General features: G+C 45.1%; 1 protein-coding gene across 1 annotated transcript in view; it reads left to right on the top strand.

Annotated features, from left to right (window-relative positions):
- EYA1 (EYA transcriptional coactivator and phosphatase 1) overlaps positions 1-14,443 on the top strand; it is a 297,411-nt gene that overhangs the window by 262,678 nt on the left and 20,290 nt on the right. The window lies entirely within an intron of this gene.

Below are 14,443 nucleotides of genomic sequence, written 5' to 3'. Positions count from 1 at the left end.
AATCTTCGATCGGGGAGAGTCGCTACTTTGTCCCGCCAGATCACCTTCCTAGGAAGTTTGCTTAGTCGAGAAAGGAATTCTTCCTTTAAAGTGCCTCGTGCAAGAGAAAGCCTGTAGCTTCAACTTCCCGCAAAGTGTTTAAGTTGCAGCCCCTGGAGACACCCGGTTTCCGCGCGGCCACAATGGAGCCTCTATGGGCGCAGCTCCGGTCCGCAGGCTGAGGGCGCTGCTAAGGAGCCGCTCTCGGGCCTGGGTCCTCCTTGCTGCTGGCTGTGGGCTGCTCCTTTGTGAGGCAGGCGGAGGGCCGGGCAGGGGAAGAGGATGCTGGTTTTGGTGGGCATGACTTGGTACATTCCCTTGCCTCTTCAAAAATAATTGACTGAGAATTACCTGCCAGTACCCGCATTTTGTCCAAAAGTTAAATGGAGCTCTTTTGTCTGAAACTAGAGGCCCAATGCACGAAATTCGTGCAAGAGTAGGCCTTCCTTCCCCTGCCTGCCGGCACCGGCTTTCCTCTGGCACCCGGGACCCGGGCTTCCCTCACAGAGGGAGGCCCCGTCCACCCACTGCAGCCCGCCAGTCGGTGACCTGGGCCTCGCTCTTTGGGGCGATTGTGGAACCCCTTGATTGATCGCCCTGCAGGCTCGTGGCCTGGGCCTCCCACTGCGGGGCGATCATGGGGCAATAGCTGGGCCCCCTACCAATCGCATCGCATTGCACCCGCCCGGCTGGCCTGGTGCCAGTGGGTGTCATAGTGTGGTGTCGGATGATTGTCGGGATGGTCATCCGGATGGTCGTTCCACTGTTCCACCGTTCGGTCGATTTGCATGTTATGCTATTATTATATAGGATGTCATCCGCTTCGCTTGGTGGGAATTGTTTGTTTTAAACACACATGCATGCAATTCTACTAGGCTTGTAGCTAAGATGTTACTGCTAAGAAGAAAAAGGAATAGCTTGGAAAATTCACAATTGAAGCGTAGAGTGTGTTAGCATGTGTGTGATAAGATTTTGTAGAGGTGTAGTGAAATAAGAATATTTTTTCTTTTTAAAGTAGTCATTCTAACATTTACTTTAAAGGAGACGGGAAATTATCTAAATTCTAAGTGGCAAAAATGAATAATTCACTTTACTTCCAATCACAAAGCTATTCAGTCACTCCTCATAACTGGTCATGACCCTATGGAAATTGACAAGGGCTTTCCCATAATCCAAGAGAAAATTTAAAAGTTGAGATAAGAAACAGAGGAATTTTATAAAAATGATAGTAAGCAAAATGATGATCCTGTTCTCAAGGAGCTTAGAATGGCATGAGCTCAGCGTCCGTGGGAGTCCTCAGAGAGATGCGGGCGGCCTGGAGACGGCCGTCGGAGGACTAACAGCCGTCGACAGGGCTCGTGGGCTGGGCTGTAGAGAAGAGAGTTCTAGGCAGATCGTATGAAATGAACAAGGCTCAACGATCTAAGTGATTTAAAAATCGGTTAGGGAAAATGTAACGTAGCCTAAGGAGGTAAGGAATGTCACAGACATGTCCACGCAGGTGCATCCAGGGATCATTCACCAGACACTCCCGGAGCAGTGACTGGGCTGTGTGCCCAGTGTTCTAGGTGCTGCCGGTGGAGTTGGAGGAGGATGGATAATTGTTGCTCTACTGAAGTTAATCATCCAAGGGAACCTGGAAACTGTCAGCCACTGCTTGGTCAAAAGAAATATGAAACATGCATAAAATGGAATAGTATATAGCAACTTAAAAGAGAAGATAGATGAGCCCTGGCCAGTGTGGCTCAGTTGATTGGAGCAATCATCCCATGCACTGAAGGGTCATGGGTTCGACTCCTGATCAGGGCCCATAACCCAGATTGTGGGTTCTATCCCCGGTCCGGATTCGAATAGGAGACGACTGATTGATGTTTCTCTCTCTCTCCCCCTCTTCCTTCCTCTGTCTCTAAAATGAATAAAAGCATGTTCTCAGGTGAAGGTTTTTTTAAAGGATGTTGTAGATGATTCATTGATATAAAAAGATGTTTATTACATATTGAATGGAGGGGAAAGTAGCTACCAAACACATATCTGGCTTTCACCTGCCTGTGGTGTGTATCTCCTACTAGAATGTAAGCTCTGTGAAGAACGTGAGAGACTTTGGATGAGTTAATAGGAGGACAGGAAGGACAGCAGAAGACTGTAAGCAGTGGTTACTGCTGAGGGAGGCAATGGAAATTTGTTTGTTTATGTCAGTGATGGCGAACCTATGACACGCGTGTCAGCACTGACACGTGTAGCCATTTCTGATGACAGGCGGTCGCTGAGGTTTATTAAATACAATTATATATAACAATTATACATTTATGTTACTTAAACTATAAATATCGCGAAATAATGTTTTTTCCTCAAAGTGACACATTACCCAAGTTATGCTCAGTTTTTTGGCGAAGTTTGACACACCAAGCTCAAAAGGTTGCCCATCATTGGTTTATGTATTTTTATGTTTTGCATGCATTTTCTACATGAGCATGTTTCATTTTATAATCAGACAAAATAAATTTACTTCAATAAAACTAGTAGTAGTTAACACTTCAGTGACATAACGCGGTAACATTATCAGTTAACGTCGGATTGGGCCCCGAGTCTTTCATGACTAAATCCTGGCTATCAGCCTGTTTGGAAGACTTCATTCAGTATCGTCTATGTACTCGGCCCACGTGGAAAATAAATAGGAAGAAATAGAATCCTATTTAGAAAATAAAGAGGGAGAAAAAGACACATGGAAAGTTCTCTCTTCCTTCACAGAGTTTACTACCTGATGGGATCCACAGACGTTATCTCTATGCTTTCATTTCCCCCTCCATCAAACGTAGAGTTTTAGGGAGGATTGGAAATAACATGTAATACGCCTGGCACCGTGCCTGACACATAGCAGGCTCTCAATAATTGTTGCTACTGTCATTCAGACAGTGGGTGACAGGCGTACATCAGGGGCTAAGAAAAGAAAGCAATAGAAGGGTAACTGAGGACATTGCTTTGACAGGAGAGAGAGGAGAGAGAAGGCATCCAGCAAGCAGTAGGTAAACTATCATCTTTTGAAAGAGGGAGTGGAGGCCAGGCTGATTGAGACCGGCCTAGCAGGAACATGCAGTTGGCAGTGGGGTGTGCGAGATAGACAGACAGTCATGGCACTGGATAGGCAAGGTCAAGGCTCAATGGCATTGGAATATATTAAGTCTTTCCGATGTAATTTTTCTAAAGCATCGATTGAATACCTACTGGTTCAAAGGCAGAGATAGAAACAGAAGTGATATGTGTCACCGGCCCCTAAGAAGCTTGTACTCCACACATTGGAAGTTGTATTTCCTGGTGGAGCAAAACCCACTCTGAGAAAAACATATCTGAATGAGGTGATGCCCAGGATGGGTGGGAAGGAGGACTAGACATGTGATGCATTCCATTTCCATTTCATTTGTAAGAAATTCCGTTCCTTCCCGAGAGAAAGCTCTGATGCTCCTCTGTACCCTCTCTCCCCAGCTCGTCCCCACATTTATGAAGCCTTGATGGACATATTTGCCCTCATTTATTTTTGTGTGCTGGGTGCCTGGAGTGTGAGTAGGTGGCCTTTCATTAGTTGAACACATGACAAATGAATGAAAGAATACAGAATGCCTGTCCTACATGTTTTCTAGAGGTATTTCCACAGTTAATACATAACATATATACTAATAACGCCATATTGGTGGTATATAATATAGCATTTTCCTGAATAATAATGTACATTACCAAAACGACCAGGAATTGAACCCGTGACCCTTCAGTGCCAGGGATGATGCTCCAACCAACTGAGTCACATTGGCCAGGGCTCATCTATATTATCTTTTAATAATGCGTGGCCCCTATTTGTTGCTTTAAAAATTACATCATGGGAAAAGAGGTTGTTTTCTAGGGAATGAGAATACGAGTGTGGACAAAAGTTTTTCTTAATTTTCCTTTCAGGCTCCTCCTCCTCCTCCTCCTCCTCCTCCTCCTCCTCCCCTGTTGACACCCCAGGGTTTGGGGTACCCCAGAGCTCCCCATGCTGGAGGAAATTTATTAGATAGGACAGTTCACAACAAAGTTATGGAGCTTAACTAATGTCCCGTTACCTGAAGTCTTTGTCTTATAAAAGACGAGTCAAAAGGAATGATTTCAGGGGCTGGAATTTTAGACCCACTGATGCTGGGAAGAGAAGGGAACGTTTTAAGTAAGGAAGTGCCCCCGCAGAGGTCCCCTCTCCCCAGAGGGCTGACAGTGAGGGGAGGTGATGACGGAACCTTCCTGCAGCTCAAGGGGGACCTTTTTTTTTTAAGTGCCAATGTCCGGTTCTGCATACTTTTCTCTCCGGAGTCAATGATGATTATGTGGCAGAGGAAATCGGCTGGGAGGGCTTTTATTAACTTCCCAACTAAGGATGTTATTCTGAGCTACACATTCTTTCATACAAAATAGAGTATTTATTATTATTATAAAATCATCTGGCTATATATGTTAACTAAAATTGATAAAGTAATCTCTTCCAAACTTTCAAATTTCATTCCCTCCCCCCTTGCATAAAAGTCACTTAAAAAGCCAAATACATTCAAATATTTCTTTAAAAATTGTATTGACATAGAGTTTGCAGTTAAATAAAGATGAATCAATAGACAGAATGGTCATGAACTGGAACCTCTTTATTTGTTGCAAATATTTAATTTTAGAGTAAAAAATTGCTCCAAAAAACAAACAAAAAAAACCTCTCTTGAAATACGACATAGTCAGTATTACAGCTTTAGTTCATTGTTTTATATGTGATCAAAACAGAAATATTCTGTGTAAATTGAAACTTGTAGTTAAACACTTTGTGAATAAATTAGTACGCGATTCATTTCTTCCAGTTAGTACATTATTTGGTTTTCTTCAAAGGAGGGTTAAAGGGAAAGCATTGCAGACAAGGATAAAAGAGTTTCTGGTTTGGGTACTTCTCCTTGCTTCTGGCGGCAAGTTTGCGATAAAAAGAATGATTTTTATGAGACTGTGATTCCTCACAGCAAGAGTAGAGTTGGTGTCACGATGAAAGATTCTTCTACAGTAGGTACGCTCAGCAGGAATAATAGATCTAAAAGAAAGGCGAGCGGAGTTACAAAGAGCACTCTTGCCGGTGACAAATGATGTTTGCAAAACTCTGAGCAAACCCATCGAAAACTGAGAAACCCCTCAGCCGTAAATCAAAGGTTTATTCTTAAGAGTACTTCTGGCTGTACATTTCTATTTGATATATGCTGAGTTGTCTTTATTTTTTTTTTAAGGTTCTGGGTTATTTTGTATATAGTCAGCCTTTAATATTTCCTCTTAATACTTTATTTTACATTATATGATACAATTAAAAATATGTATGATATTTTTTATTATAAACCTGTACACTACAATTTGGCATATTACCAAACACTCACGTATGGCCCTTAATTTGTAGTTGAAGGAATGGGACATTTTCACTCGTTCCTACACGGATTTGTAAAAAGCTAAATCTTCTGATACGAGCTGAACCATAAGTGAAGCTCTGCCTCTGGGCATAAGCCTTTTGTGTGGAACAGCATGTGGGTGGGGTCTTACGAACACACTGAAACAGCGTGTGCTGTTATGGCACAAAACATAACACACAATGGAAATGGACCTTGTAGCCTTAGATAGCAGGTATTCGCTGGATATTTAACGTGATTTTTTTTTTAAAGTAAAGTAAATTATGTGTCGGTATCATTAGATCAAATTTAATATATGCCATAATTGTCACTGAAATTATCCATTACTTTTAGAGACACAATATTGAGCCGTTTTTGAGTAAGCTCATTTCGTTTTGAAAGCTTATTTTCAGTTCTTTCTGGCTTCCTTTAGTAAGGCTTTCTTTTCCTCACCCTAAGGTTCAGAGTGTGAATAAAGACAAATATATTTAATATAATCACGTGGGAGAGAAGGTATTCGTGGTGAGAGGAAGGAACTCCAGGCAGAGTGGAACTGACATAGATTTATTAACTCTGTGCTGCTGGCTAAGAGGAATCATCTTCATGTAATTCCTTTGGATTTCTTTGAGCGACACGCTCAAGTGATCTTATTATGACATCTTATTTTCAATGGGCAGATTTTAAAAGGAATTGGTATTAGGAGAAAATACTAAAATGTTAAAAGCATGTTTTCACCTTTAATTACCATTAATAATAAGCTCGAGTGTTGTTTCATTTACTGATCTTGAACATTTACCCTAACTTCTTGTATACGTGAATATATAGCTTAAGCACTTCAACTTATCTTTTGCCTTAATATGCCATCTTCAGGTACCTTCGGTAAAGATTTTATTCTCTGTGAACATTCATCTACATAGAATCATATTGAAATAGCTAATATCTACCTTTGTTGTTGAAACTGCTGTCATTCAAACCTTGGGTTTCGAGTATAAGCACCTAGTCTAGCTAATGTAAACACAATTCTAGTAAACTCTCCCATTCAGGTAAGCCCTACAGGACATGGTAACACTGACTGTACTAAAACACTGCTTTGTAAGTAAGAAGCAATCATTAAAAGCCGTGTTTGTCTTCACAAACTGCATCTTATTACCAAATCGCAAAAAGACGTTAAAACTCCTCTTACCAGTTTGTAAGATTTGAAATTCCCTCCCCCTATTGGTTTCTATGGTGGTGTCATCCAATCAAAACAGATTGGGATGTTTAAATATTGGTTCACAACACGTGTTAGTGCCCATGCTACGCCTGTGCTACACGGAGTAGATGGCTTAGAGTGGGAATTTAAATGTGGCCAGGTTATGTTTTAATTCCTCAACTCGCATTTCCCCAGATTGTCAAAAGTAATGAAGCAGATTTCAAAACCGCCTTTGTTCGTCTCCTGTGCCTCAGCCATGGGAAACCTGCGCCCTTTTCTTCTGCAAGGACGTTAGTGGTGGGAACGTGGGGCAATCAGGAGGTTCTGAGACGCACCCCAGGCGGCAGGAGGGCCGGCCAGCCCCGCCCAGCGCTTGCAGCCGGTGGTGGCAGGGCACCAGGGCACAGCAGTGCCAGCGCTCTGTGACGTCGGTCTGAGAGTGAGGGCTGGCACAGCTTTAGGAAGCCCATCGGAATGGTATTGCTGCACATCAGTAACGTATATACACACACAGCGCGTTGATTGAACAGTCTCGGCTGTGCAGAGAGAAATCCGCAAGGGAAAACCTGGTCTCTGCACATGTACTGACTCGTGGACAGAATTTCCTAACCACAGAGATTGACGTGCGGAATCTGATTGTCAGTGAATTTGAAGCGGGATTCTTCACATCGTTCCCACCAACTGGCTTGATTCTGAACTACCCCCGGCCCCTACATAGAATTTCTGCATCACAGGACATCTCTAGGGATAACCCATTTTACCTTATTTTTCCAAAGAAGTTATAAAAATATCTATGGAAAGTTATAAAAAGCCACTATGGAAATCTATCCCCTCAAACCTCTGCCACTCCCGTCCTGGTCACCCTAGAAGGCCATCTGGACGATTTTGATTTTCTGTGAGAAAGGGGGGGGGGGTGTGGGCAGATCCACAAGGGAATGTTTCTCCCGCCTTTTCCTTTCCGAAGCATTGCTGACCACTTGTCAGAGCTTCCCGACAATTTGTGTGAGTTTGTCTCTAACGTACTAGAAATACTCCTGCAGTCTGTCTCACCTTTTTTGTTTGCTTGTTTAGAAACAAAAGGAAAACTTACTTCCAGGAACTTGTAGATGTCGAAGGTCTCCAGCACGTATCTGTAGTGTTCAGTGGGGAGGTCAGAGCAGGGGATATAATTGCTCGATGACAGACAGGAAGGAACAGGAGACCCATCCTCGTTCCCTCCGCGCATCCACCTCTAGCTGTCTCAGCAGATACACTCATGTAGGGACACAAGGAAATAGCTCGTCCCCTAGCCGCTCCTGTCTCCTCCCATTTTCACTTTGGAAAGGAAGGCATTGAAACAATTAGCCGGCAGAATGCTGTTAACTTTCTCCTGGTACATTTGGAAAATAGAGCCCCGGTCAGCAGAATTTGGGCTTGTATATTCCAACTTTCTCCCAAGACGTGTTGGTAACATTTTCATATTGTTCCCTTTCATAACATGCAGCCAACCTCAAAGTCTTCGTGGAGTCTCTGTTTATTCAAAGACTTCAAGTTTACGTGGAGTTTATGTTTCTAGTGTCGTGTTCGGGGCTACAGCGCCCCAGCGGGCTGGCTGTTCCGTCACTGTGCTTGGCACAGATGCAAGAGCCATGGTGACGGTCTTAATTCCTTGTATTAATTTTCCTAAACTAACTTGAATGGTAGGGTGTATTTTTACATAATTATGGCACAAGTGAACGTCTTGGGGGGAAAAAGTACAACCACGACCGTATCAAAGCAGAATAAATATTTGCAGAAAAATTCAGCCATAACTTAATATTTTGCATATGAGCCCTGCACAGAATCGCAGTGATTCCTGGGGCTGGGTCCAAAAGAGCATGTCTGTGGCCCGGCCCTGGAGGGCCAGTTCTGATGATGGATCAGGAAAAGGTCAGCTGGAGTTGCGGTGCCAGGAATAATGACAGACACGACCGAAAAGGCAGGATAACAGCGCGCCCGGCGTTCTGAGAGCGAGGGTGCCTTCGCGCGTGGCCGGGAGGCCGCCCCACGCGGCTTTCTTCCCGCTCCCAGCACCGGAGCGGGTGGCCGGTTCCCCCGCCGTCCACGTGGGCGTTTGCTACCCCATGAGCGCTTGGGTCCCTGAGCTGAGGGCCGGCACTCACCGGGGCTTGCTAATTTTATTCCTTTTACTCCTCTGCGAAGCACAGGCGTGGACCCTAAAGGGCGGCCGCCGAGGGTAGGCCCTGGTCCCCTGGTTATCGGCTCCTGGTGTTTGTCTGGAAGATGATGGGGGCGGGGGTGCATGGAGCGCCTGAGAGCTCAACACGGAGCCTCTCTGATCGTCGCCACCTGCCGTGACAGTGGCCAAATCCTTGTTCCTGGGCCTCAGGCCTCCTGTTTGGGTTGTGCTGTGTCAACGCCACACTCATGGCTATGCTCACACCACCTACGACTGCGCTCTCTCCGGGCAAAGACCTGGTCACCACGGTCACCACAATGGCGCTCCCTCCCAAGTGCCCGTCATCGAAAGGCCTGGTGGTGAGGAGGAGGGGGCTCCCGCCGGGGCCGGGGCCGTGGTCACAGACACTGGGCACAGGCGGGAGTGGGGTGGACATGGGAGCTGGAGTCCCCTAAGCTCAGAACAACGGGAAAGCCCCAGAGCACCTAGGTCGCGGTCACTGCGTGGAGGGCAGCCGTCGGCTTGGTGTGATATTGAGGGAGCCTGGGAGTTGGGGTCCGAGACCCAGCGTCTCAGCACTTCCCTTGCATTCCTTAACTTCCCTGCATCTTCGCTTTCCTCTCTGTAAAATGGGTCATAACATGAAATGCCGTTGTTTTCATCCCAAATAAGTAGCATAACAAAAAATAGGAGCCTGGGTGGGGAATACAGGAGTCTGCAGAACCCCCACAGAAGTGTGAAGTATGAATCTTCATTATCAAGGGCTCCAGAGTGTCACAGGGGAGACGGGCAGGCAGTGCGAGCGGGCGACGCCGGTATCCCCTAGGGCTTTGGCAGAGGGAGGGCCCCTGCCGCCAGGGAAAGGGGGCGGATGCTTTATCGATGCCTAAATTCAGTGACTCATTGTAAGCTTCTCGTAGCCCTGGCCTGACTCTTCCTTAGGCGTGTTCGTGCTGTGGGGGGACGTGACATCAGCTAACCAACAGCGTCAAGTACATATCCCTCTGCTGTTGGCTTGATACAGAGCCTTTATGCAACATATGTTGTCGAATGACACTCCTATGGAAGGCCCTCAACAAAAAATACCTTCCCCCGCCCCCCCACCCACCCCCACCCCCATCGTTGAATCCCTAACCAGCCCCATATGAGCTCTCGCAACTCTAACTTGGGGGGGGGGGGGGGTAAAGGAATCTATCTTCAGGAGCCTTCCCTCTCAGCTCTCGGGACTCATGAGCCCCCCAGTTCCGCTGCATCTCAAGGGCAGCGTCTCCATTGAGCGCCGCCGCCCCAGCCCACAGCCGTCGAAAGGAGGGGTCCCGCATTGGCAGTCTGGGGTCACGGAGCCAGATTTTGTTTCTGTGGCCACAGCTTCGTGGTTGTGAACCATCTCTAGTCATCCACCGTTTATCTCTTTGTTCGATTGCTCTCATCACAGAAGCAACAAGGATAAACGGTGGGCCTTGCTCTCCCTCCCTGACGTAGCAAAACATAACTTCAGATTTTCAGACCCCCCCCCCTCCCTCCCCCCTGCCCTTGGACTAATAGATGGCAGCCATTCAGCAGGAGGATGTTCCTTTGGGCTTCAGGGAGGCTTTGCAGCGTTTACCACACCTGGAACTGTCACCTGTGAGGTTAATGAACGTGTCTTTTCTGTTAACCTGCAAGTGTCTACAGTGCAGGGACTCGTCGCTTAATAAAACTTCCAAAACCAGCTTCCTGCTGCTCCCTGCCAGCCATGTAACCCTTCCCCTCCGCACTCTCCTCCCTCCTCCCTCCTGCCACGGCCTCAGGGCCTTTGCACATGCTCTTTCCTTGGCCTGCAAGGCTCTTTCCCAGGCACCTGCCCAGCACTGCATGTTTCCCTGACCTGCTGTGTTTTTTCTCCTTAGCACTTAACACTGTCCATGCTTTGTTTTACAGTGCCTGTCCTATTAGAATGTTAATTCCAAAACAGCAAAGACCTTGGTGTGTCCTTAGCATCTAGAACATAGTAGCCCCTTCATAATTAGATACTTGAATCAGTGACAACCTTTCTAAGCTAAGGCACCCATTAGCCAGCTGGGATGGGTGTTGAGTGCAAACTGTACCAGGAGTCCAGGGAATTGCTACTTTGGCCCAAGTGAGGCCCAAGCCAGACACGGAAACTTGTTAGGAGTCCCTTGTGTATCTCAAGCCTCAACAGGACAGATGATTGCATACAATATGCTAAACCGGCTGAACTGGCCCTGGGGGCCCCTAGACCTGTGATGCTGCCGTAGGATGTAGGTTCAGTCATGACTGAGCTCCTTCAAACCCTATCAGGAAATTTTTGGAGTTTATTTCAAAAGTCAATTTTCAGCACATCCAGTCTTTTTGGAATAGGAACTTATTTTCCCATGGAATTCTGTATGTTCTGCCCTCTGTGTAGGAAGCACCAAAAGTAGGGTTTTAGGAATATGTTCTGGCACCTAGAAGTATTGGCCGCTCCCCTTCCCATCCAGTGGGGCTTTCAGCTCTGCTGTTGTTTCCATGGGTCATGCCCCCTCTGCACCCCTTCCCTCCCCTCCCCCAGGGATCTGATTATCGGATTTAAAACACATTTGGCAACTAAAAAACAACCAAGTCCAGAAAGCAAAAATGAAAACCTAAGATTAGGCTCTGAAGACAGACACACACACACACACACACACACACACACACACACACAGATGCAGGAGACAGTTTCAGGGAGTTTCATCCCCAGAGAGAGAGAGTTTCAGGGCTATTTCAACCTCAGAGAGATTCAGGATTTCAGAATGTAGGGACCTACAGTTTCTAGTCTCAGAGTGGATACACCCAGCACAGTTCACGTGTCTCGCAGCTCTGCTATGAAAAGTTTCAGTGTCTTAATAGTCTCCATTTCTTTCAGGAATTAAAGTTTTCAGTAGGTAAGCATCAAGATAGTAACATTATAGTTTCTCATTAAAATTTCCCCAAATACACACACACGTAGCTTATTTCTCAAAACATTTATACCATTATTCGTAAACTCGCACAAAGGCTTACAGGTGATGAATCTTCAGTATGTGTACCTTGTCGATTAGAAATCTGTGCAATATGGTGTTTACCTATCGTTAAGTGAAATGAGCAGCAACTCCAAAAACACAGTTAACGAAGACATCTTCATGGCCTGTGTGTTTTTAATTCCTGGGGTGCTAATTGGGCCCTTTAAACAATGCTCTTGATTTTTCCTTAGATTGTCATTGCAATCGTTCTACACAAAGTCTCCTGATAAAGGGGGGTTTCCTTGTTGCCACCACCCCAATCTCTGCTTTAATCCGGTCCCTGGGAAGTGAGTTTGGTATCTGCAGGTAAAAGCTAAGCACCATTGAGGCTTAATTAGGGCCAACGAAGATATTGAGCAAAACTTCAAATGAGGCCACAGCCTGGGGACAAAAAGTCTCCGATCCAGCTCGCAGGAGAAAACAAACACAGGATGTGCGGGGACAATGGCAGCAGTGGAGTGATTAACAGTCCTGATCAGATAACTGACTGCTCCGTGGGTAATGGGGATTTACTAGGCTTTAGTTGAAGAAAAGCCTCTTAACGCCCCGCTTTTCCAAAGAATTCCTCCCACGCCCAGAGTCAACCTAGTAACTGTAGGTCAGCTTGGATTCCTTGAAATCCATTCTTTTCCACAGATCTTTTCCTCTTGTAGTCGCTCCACTTCCTCCTGTCTGTTCTTCCTCCCAAGAGAGAAAAATCCCTATGGCTTTTTGGTTTGGTTTGTTTGTTTGGGGGTAAGATTTTATTTTTTATTTTTTTTGGTACACTAACCAAAGAGTTATTTACCAACAACATAAAAAAATTGTATTTCTGACTAGATGAATGGCAGAAACTCCTACTCGTGACTTAGAATCTCTTCAAAGCCAGAATAAGTATGTTGTAAAAATCAAAACAGACAAACAAAAAATCCCACAACTAGTCTTCATCTGCAGAAAGACCATTACAGGAATAACTCTGAGAAGTTCCCAAACGTGTTTTCCAGAAACGGCCTGGTCTTCAATGTGCAATTCATCGTCCACATGTGAGGCCTCCTGGACTAGCTTTTCCTTTTTTCTTATCTGAGGTTATAGACCTCGGGAGAGCAGGGGAGGGTTACAAGGTCAAAGTCTTTTCCTCCCTAGTACTTGCTGCTTGCTGGGAGCGGGTTGCCGGGAAAATAGATGCTTTAGAGAAGAGGTTGGGGTCAGGGTTTTAATTTTGTTAAGCAACAGCTGGTTTGAGTTTCCTTCCACTTCTATCTCCTGCTCCCTTCCTCACAAATCCATGGAGAGCAAAGAATTTGTTCAGAAGGAACCGGCAACATAAAAACACACCTCCTGTTACGGCAGTGCTTGGCGAATGTCATCTTGGTTGCAAACTGAATGTTAAGATTTTATAAAATGAACTGCATAAGGAAATGTAACCAGACCTTTCATCAGAAGAACCTTTCAAAATATAGGGCGTATGCCTGGAAATTTCTCCTAATAATATTTCTGAACGAAAACTTTTAGGGAAATAAGTGTACTGAAGGCCTCCGGGGTATTCGGAGCCCGAGTGCAGAGAGAAGACTCATGACTGAAACATGAAAGCGTGCCAAGGATGTGTTGCTTCTCTCTGGACTGGAGACCTTGTCTGTCTCCAAATTAGTGTGCCTTCACTTGTTCAGCAGATGTTTGTTGAATTCTGCTTTGTTGAGTTGTGTGAGATGGGTTCTTCCCACAATCTAAGGCTGGGGACCCAGGGGGTAGATACAGGGTGCTCATGTGCTAACAGGTGCCTGAACATGAACTTGGTCCAATACAGCTTTAGCCCACAATTATGGCATCCTCTTCTAACAAGTTAACACATGGTTTGGGACTTAAAAATCAAGTCTGTTCAAATAACATTATTATATAATAAACGCATAAACCTAATGCTTAAAATGAGTATGTAATGATAGTGAAACGGTAAAAGAATAAATAAAAAACAGTGCATGGTTTGATTTTTTTCATTTGGGTTGTGAAGTCTCCCATGCTTTTTTCCTCCTACACTTGCAAACACATAGAGAGCGAGAGCGAGAGCGAGAGCGAGAGAGAGAGAGAGAGAGAGAGAGAGAGAGAGGAAGAGGGAGAGAGAAGGAATAAAACACATCTCTCAAATCAATGGCAAACCAGTAACAGATTTTTTTGTCTGGCCTCCTCAGCACACTGGCCTCGGGCTGTGTTGGTGTGTGGCTCGACAGCAATCAGAGGTCATAATTTCATTGGCAGTTAGCATCAGGTTTAATTTTTCTAGCATGTTACATTTACCGAAATGTCTGGTTTCAGTTATGGGAAGGCATTGACTGAATCAGCTCTGAGCAGCATGGTGTCCTCAGGTACCTGAGGTTTATGGAACACATATGCTAATTGTTTTCAATCACTTTCCTTTCTAAACACAAAAATCTGGTTTCTGAAGCTGAATAACAGTAGTCCTTAATGACACTGCTCTTTTCTTCTATTAGAAGAGGACCCGAAGTAGGTAAAATTGTCAATTTAACAAGACTGCCACCTACTGATTGACATAGTTGGATAACAGTCCAATTAAAGTTGTGGGAGTTTTTAAAATAACTCTGTGGTTAAAAAAAAAAAGTAAAAAAGTGAATGCTTTTTG

The sequence above is a fragment of the Eptesicus fuscus genome, chromosome 19 (assembly GCF_027574615.1).
Source record: "Eptesicus fuscus isolate TK198812 chromosome 19, DD_ASM_mEF_20220401, whole genome shotgun sequence".
In the NCBI taxonomy this organism is placed as follows: domain Eukaryota; kingdom Metazoa; phylum Chordata; class Mammalia; order Chiroptera; family Vespertilionidae; genus Eptesicus; species Eptesicus fuscus.
The sequence above is the reverse complement of the archived record's forward strand: the minus strand, read 5'-3'. Positions and strand labels throughout refer to the sequence as shown.